The sequence below is a fragment of the Lactuca sativa genome, chromosome 5, assembly GCF_002870075.4.
Source record: "Lactuca sativa cultivar Salinas chromosome 5, Lsat_Salinas_v11, whole genome shotgun sequence".
In the NCBI taxonomy this organism is placed as follows: Eukaryota; Viridiplantae; Streptophyta; class Magnoliopsida; order Asterales; family Asteraceae; genus Lactuca; species Lactuca sativa.
In genome coordinates, this window is record NC_056627.2 from 334,260,426 (window position 1) to 334,276,807 (window position 16,382).

The window sequence follows — 16,382 nt, forward strand, 5'->3', positions numbered from 1 at the left end:
AGTGCTTCCACAAATGTCAGACCCACCAGAGATAAAGTTGATTACCTTGGCATCTGAGGGAGGAGATGCTATTCTTTGTGGGTGAATTTCAAGATCATGGGATCCTTAGGCAGTCTTATCCTTCTTCCTTCCCAAGAGTTATTTCAACTATCCCATGCTCAAGAAGTAACTAATCTATTTCTAAAGAGAAAAGTAGTCTTCTGTAAGGTTTCTGAAATCTTCATGGTAAGCACACCACTTGTATTTGTCTTTCCATCCTGGGGTCATCTTGTTTTTATTGGGTCATCTTACCTTGTCCCCAAGATTCCTCATTACATAGAGTAGACCTGAAACATTAACAGAAAAACAATAATAAGATATCTCGATATAAACTTCATATGCCTCTTCATCCTCTAGAGCGTTGACACTATGGTTCATGGATCTTTAGTAAGTTTAGCTCTATAGGATTTTTAGGAGGAATATTTATTCTTCCTGTTAGGATGATTGTAGGAGGTGTTTTGCGACTTTGGGTTTTCTTATCCTCTTCTAGCCTAATGAATCTCAAGGCTCTGTTTCTGACTTCTTCTAACTTCTTGCATGGGGTCATGAAAAGATCCTTATAAAATGGAGAATCTTTCTTTAGGGTTCCGCAGCTATTGCTACATCTAGATGTGGGATATCTAGGACTTCCTTTCCAAACCTGTTAACATAATGTCTCAAGGGTTCATCAATTCCTTGAGTTACTCTATAAAGATCACTTGTTACTTTTTTAAAAGATCTATTAGAAGAAAAAATGATTATTAAATAAGTTAACTAGATGTGCGAAGGAAGTAATAGAGCAACAAGAACATTTAGGAGCCACTTTATTGTGGATCCTGTAAGAGTTGAACGAAAAACTTTGGATAAACATGCTTCCTTGAAATGTTGTAGAAAAGGGACTATTTCCATGTGTTATGTATATTGGGCAATATGCTCCTTAGCATTTGTGGTCCCATCATGCAATTTCATGTTTGGTGCCTGAAACCTCTTGAGGACTTCAATCTTGCACATGAGAGGTACAAATATTGAAATTTTGTGGTTGACAGGTGAAACTTTTAGTATTGGTTAAATGACACCTGATACACTTGGGATCATATCTCTTTGCTGTATGAGTTCCTTCTTTATGATTGGACTTATCCCAAGATCTTGGGTATTAGGTGGGATGTTGAATATCCCTTCGATATCTTACAAAAAGGACCTCCCGTACAATGAGTTGACCCATCTATAAAGACGGGAGCCTGCTTAGATATGAAGTCTTCGACTTGGCTTTCCGACGATGCTCCAATCTCGAAGTTCAACATCCTGGTTTGGAAGAATGAAAACGGGGTTGGTGTACTTTCCTCTGACCTTCTCAAACTGGAGCCCAATTCTTCCGCCCGATCGAATATCATCTTGTTGGTTTCACATTGCTTAGCGATATGTCGTTCCATTTTGGTCAGCATGGCTATGATCTTGTTGTTCGACATGATACTTGGTATTTCCTGAATTTCGCTTCCTAATAATTGGATTGGCGAGGATGTTGGGATTATACTCCTAGGGATCTCGATAAAACTTCTTAATGAGGTGGTTACAGGTGGTAAGGGAAGGTTATGACCAGCTGAGATGGATGAAACTATATTAGAAGTGTATTTTGTCAAAGAGGACATTTTTGTGCAAAAATGTCTATGTGATTGAAAATTTCAAAGAAATTTTTTGAGTAACTTTAAAGAAGAAAATGTAACAACACCACTTGTTCCACAGATGCTGCGAAATTATTTTTGTCAAAATTTAACAACCTAATTTCGTAACCAAATTAGTATGTGTGGTTTGATGTTAAATTTAGGATGTTACGAATTAGAGTGTTAAAGATATTAAAATAAGTCCAAAATCTTAGCAGTGCCCATGATCATGGGTAAAGGTAATGATATTTAGAAAACTATCGAATAAATTGATTAGTTGTAAACTAAAAACAAGTGTATTTTAGGTAATTGGGACAAATATGGTGTTAAGATAATTCTCAAGTGATTTATACATAAGAAAGCTATTAAGTACTCAAAAAGATATCATGATACCAGAGGATGTCGTGATAATTTAATGTGAAAATAGAATAACAATCAAATAAGTGCACAAAAAGTGTCGTGATCGGTTAAAAAAACATAAAAAAGTAAAATCAAGATAGGAACATTGTGATATATTATGAAAGCCCTTAATCCTTTTGAATCTCCGGCATAAAATCGTCGGATGTGATAAACTCACATGACTTAGAACTTATATTAAATCAACAAAAATGGTTACAAGTGCTAGTTGATCTTAGAGAGAAAGTGTTTCTGCTTAAGTGTCAAGAAAATCAGAGAGAGATGAGAAGTGAATGTGTGTGTTTGTGTGTGTGTGTGCAATCAACTAGTCTTTTATACATAACGATTTAACTAAATCTCCGAGAATCTTGGGATTCTCCTTGAACCTCGGTTGAGCCAAATTTTTCGAGGGTATTCAACGTTCTTTTAGTATTGACATGTGATATGGACTTGGTCTTGTTCTTCTCCATTAGGTATTAATTCCCTCCATAAGATTTCATAAGAGAAACAGTGACTATACAAAATATTGGGTAATTATAGGATCTTGGGCTTTCCCGGGATGTTAGTTCAAGTTCAAGATATAATAATAGCAAGTTTAAAATTCTACCCATAATAATACTTATATAGAGTAAAACACATACTTTTAGGTTAAAAAGTACATATAAATATATAAGTTTGGAAGCACTTATATATACAGTAAGACATATACTTATTGGTTTAAAAGGTATATTTAATATAAACATACAAACTTGTGAACTCACCAAATTTATGTTGACACTTTTTAAATCACATGTATTCTCAGGGAATTAAGGTCAAGAGGGTAACATCTTTTGGGAACAATCATGGATTGGCTGACATACATTTTTATCAATATCTTTTATTTGAACTACCTAACTATTGAGGCACTAATTGTATTTTAATATTAGTATTTTGAACTTGGTATCTGCTGTAATATATTATTTCGATAATAAAATTTGTATTGATGATATACTATTTTGTTCAATGTAATCAATGACTGTGATCCCTGATGTCGTCTCACCACGTTCCCGCCGCCGGGTGGGGGTGTGCCATTATGGGAGTCCATATCTAAAAGATGGTGTTCTGACTTAATGAATCAAGTCACAATACCTATGGATTAAGACAAAGTATGGCGTGCCTTTTATGGGTGTTGCGTTCTTGTAAGGTTTTCTAGTGTGTGCCTGATTTAGCATGAAAGTCCAACTAGTTTGTCCTATAGTAGGCGTGGTATGCCCTTAAGGGACGTGGGGTGCCTCTTTAACCAAAAAGTTGAATTTGTTGACTTTTTTACTAAGTTTGACATTGGGTCAAACTTTAAGGTTTTAGGTCATAGATTGAGGTTTGACCTTCTATTACATCTTTAGGTGGTTATTGTACTGCCCATCACGTTTGCAGACTGTAAGAATTTTATGCTTTGTTTGCGAGGTGAGTATACTCATTGTATTACTTATATTATGTGATGTATGTGAGTCGTTGATGACTTGGGGTCTTTGATAACCCACACATGTTGTATTTGAGTTGATGATAACTCATGGTTGTTGATAACCTACATATGATGTGTTTGAGTTATTGATAACTCATGGTTGTTGATAACCCACATATGATTTGTTTGAGTTATTGATAACTCATGGTTGCTGATAACCCAAATATGTTGTATATGATTTGTTGATAACTTAGAGTTATTGATAACTCATAGTTGTTATATATGTTTGGCCGTGTTGTGTTGTATGAGATATTTTGGGGAACTCACTAAGCTTTGGCTTACAGTTGTTGATTTGAATGTTTCATGTACTTTTATGGATCGGGGAAAAGCAAAGGCGTGATTGTACATGCTCCCAATAGTCTTCATGATTTTGAGAAGTGTTTTGATGTGATGATCTGATTTTAGATTTATGATGAGAAACATATATTTTGATGACATTGGCTTTCATTTCCTTTAAAATTTAAATTTTTTACTACGGTTTTTGGGATGTTAGAAAACATCCAAGAAACTCTTACTTACATAATACACTAGATGTTGAGTACCATCTTGTTCTTTGACCAGAACCGTGTTTGTTGCATTCTTGGATAAGAATGGACATAGGAACAAAGGTTCTCTATCTTCGGTTTTAGCCATCAGTGGATTCAAAGATAAGTAATTGTTCAGCTCTTGGAATGCCTTTTCATGGTCTGATGTCCATTTGAACTTCTTGTTTCTTCATAAGATGTCATGGGAAAGTTTTGCATCTCTCAGATGCTATAGAGATAAAAACTTGTCTAGGGACGCAACTCTACATGTCAACCTCTGAATATCTTTGGTTGAATATGGAGATTGTAAATTCAAGATATCCTTAATTTGTTATTGGCTAGCTTCAAGTCCTCTATTTTTCACCATGTTGCCTAAGAATTTCTCAAACATTAACACCAAAATGGCATTTGAAAGGATTGAGCTTAACGTTAAATTCATCCAGGATATTGAATACTTCTTCCAAATCTTAGAGGTGGTTTTCAACTTTCTTGGATTTTACTACATGTCATCTATGTAGACTTCCATGATCTTAACAAGTTGTCCCTTGAACTTTTTTTTCACCAATCTTTGATACGTAGCACTTATTGTTTTAAACCACAAGGCATTACTATATAACAATATATACATGTTGGTGTTATGAAAGTTGCATCTTTATGGTCTGAAGGCGCCATTTGGATTTGATGAAGCATCCTTGAAGGTAACAGTTTCATGACATGCGGTTGCATCCACTAAAGAGTCTATGTGTGGGGGTGGAATTGGATTTTAGGGACAAGCTAGTTTTGTCAAGATCCAAGAAATCTAAACAAATTATCCACTTCCTATTCTTCTTTTCAACAACTACTGTGTTAGCCAGCCATCTTGGGAATGTTAATTCTTTAATCATATTAGCCCTGAGAAATCTCTCAAACTCTTCTTGGATGATCAAGTTCCTCGCGGGTACAAAATTTCTTCTTTTTTGATGAACCAGGCTGAAACTTGGATCAACATTTAATTTATGAGTTATTATATCTTTGGATATACCTATCATATCCTCATGTTTCTAAACAAAGGTTGATTTTGTGTCTTTTAGGAACTTGGTGAGATCTTGCTCAAGATCATGGTCAAGATTTATGCAAAGTAGCACTTTGATGTGAAGATCCTCAGGGGTTAGTGAGACTTTTTTGACATCACATTCTTTGGCTACCATAACATCTCATGCTTTTTTCTTTAATTGTTATGCCTTCCTGGGTAAGGTTGAGTTTTACATTGAAGTGGTTTATCAATATTTGGCTTTTTCTTGGATCCAATTGATCTTGACCATTCCTTATGGCATTGGAATCTTGGATCCAATTGATCTTGACCATTCCTCGGGTCATCTCGCTTTGTCCCCAAGATTATGCATTGCACGTACCAGACCTGAAACATTAACAGAAAAACAATAATCAAGTATCTTAGGATATTATTCATTTTCCTCTTCATCTTCCATAGCATTAACCCTATGATTCTCAGGTCTTGAGTAAGGTTTAGGATGGTCGTAGAACATATTTTTCCCTTCTTCATTCATTGTTGCCTTGAGTCACTCTATAAACGTCGCTTGTTAGTTTCTAAAAAGTTCTATTACAAGAAAATTGATTATTGAACATGTTAATGAGATGAGAGAAATCAGTTATAGAATAATGAGGCACACTTAAGATTTACATTAGTGCTGATCCTATAATGGTTGAACCAAAACCCTTGTATAGACAAGCATCCTTAAGATGTTGAGGAATTAGAACTATCTCCATGAGTTCTCTGTATTGGGAAACATACTCTTCAAGATTTATGGTCCCATCATACTGATGGGTTTTGATCACTATAACATCCTTAGGGTGCACATACAACCCTAATACTTTGGATCTAAGTTTTCTCTAGTTATACATGCAATAAACAATTTCTAAAGCATGAAGCCTAACTAGCATACAACTTAATATATGAATCATAAAAACTAGTTTGAAGATTGCCTTTTGTTGTATCTTGTTATATTTGGCCTTTAAGAACTTAGCAACTCAAGTGTGATGCCTCAAATGGTTCACAAAACACCACCAACAATTGGAGAACTCAAGAGAGAGAGAGAAAGAGAGAGGGAGAGAGAGAGAGAGAGAGGAGGGAGAGAGAGAGAGGTTAGAGGCACTCAAGAATCAGCTATAGTATCTCTAAGATGACTAGTGTCCCCATTCTAGGCCAAGGAGTTACATATATATATATATATATATATATATATATATATATATATATATATATATATATATAGTGTAGAATTCCAAGGGTTATATGTAAACCCTAATTCTTACACTTGGGCTTGTAATGGACTAACACTATATGGATACTTGCATAAGCTTAGCCCATCACTAATCAATCATGGATTATTAGCCCAACCTTTATATATCATTGATTTACACAATCAGCCCTTGTAAATTTAATTAGTCTCTTTTGATCATGAAATTAATTCTTGATCAATACTAATTAAATAATATGATTCCTCAATTAATATATTATACTTATAATATATTAGTAAATCATAAATAACCTCTTTCTCAAATATCCATCCTATCAGATTGTTCTGGTGAATGCAACCCAAAATGGACCATGCTACTCTCGGGTCAAGTACATACCAATTATAGTTATGGGCTTAGACACCTAATCCAACACATACATCTCAATGTGGGTCTCTAAAATCTCTTCTAAACATCAATGTTATAGATAGTGGTGCAAATTTCGAGACCTTATGGCTGACAGGTGACCCTTCTGGTATAGGTTGAACGACGCTTGATACATTTTATATTTTATCTCTCAACTGTATTAAAACATCCCAAAAATACAGTCCAAAAATTTCATTTTTAATTATTAATAAAACCATATTCATTAAATCATCACATAAAATCATAAGTCTTTGTATCTCAAACCATCATAATCATCTGTCAAATATATCAGAGTAAAAACATCCCAGGCTAAAAACATGGTGTGTGCACTACAGTCATCCCGAGCTCTTCCCCTTGCTATCGGAAGTACCTGAAACCAAAAGTAAAAAACTGTAAGCACGAAGCTTAGTGATTCTCCCCAAACTACTACATACCATACACATAATCACATAATTACATAATCACATAATAACATGTCATGGACCTTGGCGGCTACATCGGGCCCCGCCCGGCATCAGACCGAAGTCTGGCATCGGGTCCCGCCCGACATGCTTCAACTTCCTCGAAGTGTGTTCTATCACGTGACCTTGTTGCATCAGCACTGCGCGCATACCTATGGTTAAAGCGTCACAGTAAACCACGAAGTCATCGACGCCCTCCGGCAAAGTCAGAATCGGTGCCTTGCATAACCGCTGTTTGAGAGTCTCGAAGGTTGCCTACTGCTCAGGCCCCCAGCGGAATGTCGCCGACTTCTTGGTTAGTTGGGTCAAGGGAACAACAATTTTGGCGAAATCTTGGATGAATCTCCGATAATAACCCGCTAGACCAAGAAAACTCCGAATCTCAGATGGAGACCTCGGAACCTACCAATGCATCACTGCCTCTATCTTGGCCGAATCGACTAGAATACCCTTCCGGGTGACAAGGTGCCCCAGAAACTGCACCTCGTGCAACCGAAACTTACATTTGGAGAACTTTGCGAAAAGTATCTCCCTCCTTAGTTTCTCCAGCACCTCCCTCAGGTGCTCCTCATGCTGCTCCTGAGTCTTGGAATAAACCAAGATGTCATCGATAAATACTATCGCAGACCGGTACATCATTGGTCTGTACTCGCGGTTCATGAGGTCCATGAACGTGGCAGGAGCATTGGTGAGCCCAAACGACATTACCACAAACTCATAGTGACCATAGCGAGTCCAAAAGGTTGTCTTTGGCATGTCGTCTTCCCTGACTCGCATTTGGAGGTAACCCGATCGCAGATTAATCTTGGCGAACCAAGATGTACCCTGAAGCTAGTCAAATAAGTCATCAATCCTCAAGAGGGAATTACGGTTTTTCACTGTTACCTTATTTAGCTCCCAATAATCTATACACATCCAATGTAACCCGTCCTTCTTCTTCACAAACAGGATCGGGGCTCCCCAAGGCAAATAGCTCGGCCTGATAAATCCCTTGTCTAACAACTCCTGCAACTGTGTAGACAACCCTTGCATCTCAGGAGGAGCCTACCGATATGGTACCTTGGCTATTGGAGCCACACCAGAGACTAGGTCAATCGTGAACTCTACCTGCCTCTCCGGAGGTACCCCAGGAAAATCCTCTGGGAACACGTCCGGGTACTCCCGTATGTTAGGTACATCATCCACCGTCGCCTTACCCTTATCCCGGGTATCCATAACATAGGCAACATAACATGCGCAACCCTGATGAAGGTAGCGCCTAGCCCTCGCTGCTGAACACAAAGTCAGCCCATGATGTGGCCTCTCGCCCTGGATCACCAACCCTCCCCCACTTGGGGTCCTAACTCGTAGTAGCTGCTGCTCGCAGTCGATTACTACCTCATTAGGGCTCAACCAATTGATACCCACTATAACCTTATTTTCTCGCAGGGGAATGGGGACTAAATCCACAGAAAACTGCTCATCAAATAACTACAATGTACATCCCCGATGAACCCTCACAACCCGAACGGTCCTATCATCTGCTATCTCTACATCTAGTGGATAGTCCAGCTCCCCTGGAGCTCCCACAAACCGCTTGCTGAGCGCGAGCAACATAAAAGATCGGGTAGCCCCCGAATCAAATAATACGAGAGCAGATATACCGCTCATAAGGAACAATCCTATAATGAAACACATAAACATAAGCAATAATCAATATAAATAAAAAGATAATGAGAAGATACATACTCGTCACCACATCAGGAGCTGCATGTGCCGCCTCTTCTATCAACTGGAAGGCTCTGCTCTTCACCACATGCGCCTCTGACCGACCCCGACGGCAATAGTTAATCCTCAACATAGTAGGAGCGGGTGCCACCACCTGTCCTGTTGCTGCTAAACTTGGGCACCGGGACCGCTTGTGTCCCTTCTGATTGCACTAAAATCAAATCAGATTTGATATTGTCGTGGTGGTGGTGGTAACAATAGAATCCCTACTGACACAACCCGTTCGACTGCACTTAAAGCAACCCGGACTACCTGCCCTGCACGTCCGCTCGTGCAGCTTACCGTACTTGCCATAATGGTTGCAGCCCTGCTGACTCCTCGATCGGTGATCTGATACCTTGGGCTTTTTGCCCACACTCCCTGACTAAAACCCCTCTGGTTTCCTCTTCTTCTCCATCTCTCTCTCTCTCTCTCTCTCTCTCTCGTCCTCACAATCATATTTTCCAGCATCTTGCAGCTGGATCGACTCACAAACTAGCGGATATCACTCCGCATTATCTCATGGTATCGGGCCTTTTTCATCTCCTCGTTCGCCACGTACTGCGGAATGAGAATGGCCCTTTCCTTGAACATGGTGGTGATCTCAGTCACCATCTCAGTCGTCTACTAGAGATCCTAGAACTCCCTAGCAAGCTGTTGCACCTCAATCACAGGTGCAAACTCGGCCTTAAACCTGTCCGAGAAGTCACTCCAGGTCATCGCATCTAAATTTGCACCATCTCCAATGGCATGTCCGACCTCCTCCCACAGTCACGTGCTCTGTCCTTCAGAAGACAGGAAACAAGTCGGACCTTATCCCCATCGGGACATCGATTCATACGAAAGGCGTTGTCGTCATCAGCCAACCACCTGCTGCTAGAAATGGGGTCCCGAGCCCCAAGATAGTCTGAAGCTCTACAAGCTCGGAACTCCATGAATGTCATTATGCGCACCCCTAGCATGGCCGTCATCTCAGTGCGGAATGCACCTAACCTCTCATCAAGTATCTATTAGGTTTATGTATACTACAATATCTTATAGTGCACATACAACCCTAAATGCCTTGGATCTATGTTTTCTCTAATTATACATGTAATGGTATTTCCAAAGCATTAAGCTTATAACTAGCATGCAATTGACATAAATAATATGAAATACTAGTTAGGATGACATGCCTTTTATGTAGCTTGAAACCTTGTTGTATTTGGCCTTAAGAGCTTAGCACCAAAAGTATGAATGCCTCAAATGGCTCACAACTCACCTCGAACAAAGGTGGCCCTTGAGAGAGAATCTCCATGCACCAAAACACCTCCAAGAACTCCAAGAACTACAAGTGGGTGTTTTTAGGCTATAAAGTATGTATTTATATGTAGAATTTCAAAGGTCATGGATATAACCAAAATCCATACCCATGGGTTCTATGATCCATGGTTCATGTGGCCCAACTCTTTATGTGTCCATACATAAACTTGGTCCAACACGGATCATAAGCCCAACACATACAAATATAACTAATTGCCATAATTAGTCCCCATAGATTTAATTAGTCTCCTTTGCTCATTGAATTAATTCCAAATTAAATCTTGATTAATAGTAATTAAAACATATGATTTCATATTAATATATTAGAACTTATAATATATTAATAAATCATATGTAACCTTTCCTCAAGAGTCCATCCTAACAAATTGTCTTGTTGTTATGCAATCCAAATGGACCATGCTACTCTCGGGTCAAGTACATACCAATAATAGTTATGGGCTTAGACATCTAATCCAATAATCTCCACTTGGATAAGCCTAAAACTATTATTGCAAGTAAGACTCCAAAACCCGACTAGCAATTGTAGCTCTTAAAATTCGTTGTCGAACTCTGACCTAGTCAATAACATGTCCATTAGATAAGGGATCATATATTCCTCCATTCTAGATATCATATGGACTGAGACATTGATTATAGTCATTCTCTTTGTCCATTTGTTGTTTCCCACTTTCTGATTTATGATGACCGACTAATTGAACAAATCAAATCAGTCCAGACTCGGCCGAGCACTTGGGGTTGTCATCACTAAATCATCGAGGTGCCCACATATATCGCTTTTATCCCTCCAAGGGTAAAATAAATGGATAAACTTCGACTCATATGTTTGCTCTATCTACTCATCAAATCACACGCAACAATGTGTTTTATAACACCAAGTTACTGGTGCGTTTTCACCTTATCAATGTGCAAGCAACTTGTAGACTGCAACTCATATCTCTTCGTTTGAGGAATACAAGATATTATCGTCTCATGATCACTCATGATAAAATCCATGAAGTGATTCAAATGACTGTAAGTTTAATCTAATACTCAAATCTTATTCCAGGAGCACTCATGAATACTGCAGCTATGTCTAAAACACCTAGACAAACTACATACCCATTCATGATAGTCTTGCCTTAATACCTACTTCCAAAGTATGATCGACTGTCGACGGTTTGAATAACCTAGTTATTCGGGAATTCAAAACATGCAAAGTGAAACACAAGAATAATACTAATCCTATATGACCCCAAAACTTTTGAGTGTCATATTGATTACTCATTATTCACTGTATAATGTTTCGAATAATCAACTTTATACTTGAATTAAAACAATAGTTATACCATGCTCCAAGCATGCACATTTTGTTTACCTATGGTCCTTTCTTTGTGAAATAAATCAATTGAAAACATTTCAATGATGCTTATTTCACAGTTCCAAATCCTTATGATACATGTAAGAATTCAAGATTCTTTGCTATTTACTGAAATCTGTTAGATTATAAACTTATATGCAATGATCCTCTAGTAATGACTATGCACAAAAGTCACAAAGACTTGGGAACAGACGTTACAAAGTATTCCAATGGAGAGCAATTAGATGGAAACAAAGTCTCACATTCAAAGTACATTCCTTTGAACATCCTTCTTGCATTAAGTTTTCTAATCTTACACGGATTTAATGAATAACTTCCACTTATGGAAACATTTCCATATTCCCAATTTTATTATCACTTCTGAACAACAGTTGCCTCTTTCCAGAATATGTCAATATGGTCCTTCCAAAATTACCACTATACTTCCAACTGTCCATGAGCAACCAATCTTTGGTAATCCTCAGATTATCCTTGACAGCTGCTTAATCATTTTAGTCATATACAATTATGGTCCTTTTTCCCTCTTAATGCCCTAGGCATTTTGGAAATTCGGAACACATAGAAATATTACAGCATATGCAATCGATCCTATACCCGAAGCATATGAGATACGATTCATAATGTCTCACATAAAGACATGATACTGACCAGTCTCTTGCTATATTGTTTCTATTTGCCATGTTCTCACAATTCAGACTATGAAGATTAATCGAATTTTGAGAACGCAATTAACATTTCCATATATAAAATTTCCTTATGTTGAACCATTCCAACATAACATTCATATATATACTTGAATAAATTTGATTAAAATCTCAATCTAAGCTTCTAGAATTGGGATGAAGTATAACTTTCTCTCCCTTAATTATAGCAAAACAACTTTTTCAAACCCTGCAACTCTGCAAATTGAAATTTTTTGTTTTCTATAATTAACATTGCTAACTTGCATTACTTAACATAATAATCATGCTCCCACTAACATGATGATTATATCCATATTAGCATAACACTTATGCTCCTACTAGCTTTGACACGTACCCAGAAATCAGCTGGACTTCTAGAAACCAATACTTATTGACTTTCTTTCCAAAGTTCAGATTTATGATACTTGATGCCCCAATAAGTCTTTACAAGACTTCTCAAGCCCATACACTTTTTCAGATTAAATAGCACATGTGTGTGTTTGAACCTTTCAGGACTTAAACTAATGAGTCTCGAATGTTCAAACTAATTGCCATTTCTCACAATTCGAACTATGAAAAGGAATGTCGTAATCATATTCGAATTTGAGAATGCAACTACACAACTGCATATTCTAAGCCTTTAAAATCTATTTAGTGAAAGCGTTTCCTCACCATCATTTTCATGATTCGTAGAGAAACCTTATGACACTTAGATTTTTATAGTGTATGTGTTCCTATCCATATGAATTTGTCAAAACCATAATCACAAGATAAGGTTAGTGACAAATCCAAGCTTATATGGACTGAACTTGTTCAATCTTAATTTCTTGCTACCCGACAGCACAAGGGCCTACCATTGCTTCCAGGTTGTTATGCAAACAATTGAGAACTCATATAACTCACAAGCATAGTCAACTTTAACCGGAATGGGCATAGAAATAAGAAAATGTCAACACGATAGGTTACCTACCTCAAGTCGTGTGCTAGTGATTATCGATAGGTTTACTCTTGATTAGTTCTTGAACCTTTTCACGATCTTTAAGACTCCCACTAACCTCTTGACATATAAGATTCTCTATGTCAAGAACCATTTCTTGACAAACAAATATTCAAGAGTTAGTGTGGATTCTTATCAAGATGGACACTTCACATAATTGATCTTAGTTGGTCTTTGTTTTATCTTAAACATCACAACTTACCAATTTCAAATGTATAAGTGTAAGAAAACATTTTACTCTGCATTTGATAAATGTTATAAACCTTCTAAAGATTATGTCACTCAAGTTACAATCTTGGAGTATGACCCTAAGACTTGTTTTAGGACGAAGTATGATTTATCTTTTAATTTAACCATTTCAACAATTCACGATTCCTCTTCATAGTCAAACAAATGCACTAAGATGTCCTTAGATGATCAATTGTGATATGGTTTCTTAATCACTAAGATAAGCATAAAACATGATACTACAAATACTCTCCCATCTTTTCAGATTGGAGAAACTTTTATCTTTCTGCCTAATTTGATTCTTCTCATTCGTTCTGCCATACATTGAAACTTTTCCAATATTTTAGAATTATACTTAAACTTGTAAGCACAACCATATTTACTAAACTTTAGTAAATCATGACGAATAGTCTTATAGATCTTTGTGGTGGACTTGACCAGCGCACAACCAAGTGTACCCGATCTCCTAGTCCTTCACCAGACTCACACATACATGTGAACAAGGAATCAGTCTTAATTTCCTAAAGATGGAAAATTCTCATTCATCACACAATACAAGTTGCATGATTCCAAGTTTCTATCGAACTGAAATTTTGGTGATGAGAATCTTTCTTTATTTGGTAAATTATGATACTACCGCAAACAAAAGAATCAAATCCATTTTCCAATATTGCTATCAATGGAATCATATAAACAACAATTTTTCACAAATTTCATTGTAAGAAAACTTAAAATAAAAATAAAAAAACTTTTCCTTTATTTAAAAAACTGTAGAAAAACTTTTCCTTACAATGCAATTACAAATGAAAAACATGTTGTTATCTGTTCCTGAGTAATCTATCATGAATCTTAAGCAGCAGCTCAAAATTATGATCATCGAACCATGCGATTGATATCCATCTCTTCGCGATCAGAATCAGCTTACTCTTCCTTTAAGCTTCCTTTCTTTTTTCTTTGATTCTACAAAACATCAAAATGCGACCTAGTCACATCATGTAATAAGGATCTACAAATAGGAACTTAATAGAGTTAGATAGTGGACTTTACCTGAAGCATAGTCAAACTCTTTGACTTTTACCATCCTAGTGAACTTTCAGGTAAATAGGGCAGCTTCGCAACCAATGCTCATTCTTTTGGCAATAGAAACATATGGACTCTTTGGTAATGGTGCATGGGACTATCTCAGACTTAGCTTTTCTGTTTACCATTAGGTCAAATGAATTGACCATGGCTGATCCCTTCCATTGGGAAGATAAAGCTTTTCTGGACTTCCAATGTTACCATTGTCAATGTCCATGGAAGTTTTGGAAGTAGATCTTCCAATGAAATTTGCTTTACCAGTGCTCCAAATCATTGTTCGTTCAGTATCAACAAGCAAATAAGTAAGATCAATAAGGGTCATGTCGTGATCTGTCATCATGGAGTGACTAAAGAACCCAGTCAACAGCCAACTTCCTCAAGACTTCGACACCCACCTCTCCCAGCTTGTCAATATGTGACTTCATCTTCAAGATGTGAGAACATGTTGACATTGCATGCCAATAGGGATTGAGTGGCCTTGAACTTTTCATGAATTTGTGGGTTAAGGAGAATAATTGGAGGAGGTGGAGGAAGTGAAGTATGATTTCCAGTCCTATTAATGCATGATAAATGGATTAATCTTTCACCTTGATCGCCATGTGGGATATCATCTTTATTAGGAAAGCTTTATCCAAACGGATAAGGAAGACCACAGTTGTCTGAACTAGACATCTACGAGGGAGAAGTTCAAACAAGTTGATTTAAGTCCTTAATATAACACCCAATATGAAATATTAAGGCTAGGACCCAACACAATATTTAACAAATTAGAAGAGGGATGTCGTAATCCAATTTGCAAAATATTTAAAGGTAGGTAAATGACGATTTACCAATTTCCACCATGAAAATGAAATTTAACATTAGGTTTTAAATGAATTGAAATTCCTAGATCCTTTGAGATTCATTGAACTATTCAATGACATGTTTAAATCTCGATTATGCCCTTCAAGTTTGTGACTGGGATGTCGAGGATCACAAACAAGGAGTGAATAACCATGCAAATTAGCTTGGTACACTTAATGTTATAACCACCTAATCAATGTGCCGGTTAACTACACACGCTCCATTGATTTATGATTAACATCAAGCTACCCTTTGCCACGCATTGTCAGTCCCAGATTAGTGTGTCGGTTAACCACACACGTTCCACTAACGACTTAACAAGGTGCAAAGTGCAATTTCATGGGTTAGCACCAAATTCACATTTTCCTAAAGTAACTAAGATTGAGAATTTAATAAAAGTTTAGTTACTTTATATTTATCATTATACTTTTAATAAAGGGAGAATTAATAACATGTCCTACTTGTTCGGCTAACAACCCTCCACCAGTCAAGGAAGCAGTGGGTGAGAGTGGACACCCATTAAACTGCCAATTTATAGGCAGTAACCTTATACCCCCTTATAGACCGGCTTCATGAATGAGGCCTACTAACGGTAAGACTGACTTACTCTTATACGTATATATAAATATTAAACCTATAATATTATAATAGTATAAAGGTTGAATTTTAAACAGAATTCTAGGGGTTGGAATTAAAGTATACATGAGGGGTAACTTTACAAATTCCAAAACTTGAGGGCAAGTTTTGTATAATTCAAAATCTTTTGGTTTCCATAACTTATTAGTTTAAAGTGGTTTAATGAACAACTCTTCAAGTTCCATAACTTGAGAACAAGTTACGGAAGACTTTAAAATCATTTAAGAAAATAAGACTCTTCATTTTCATAACCTATGGAACTTTATGAATTTT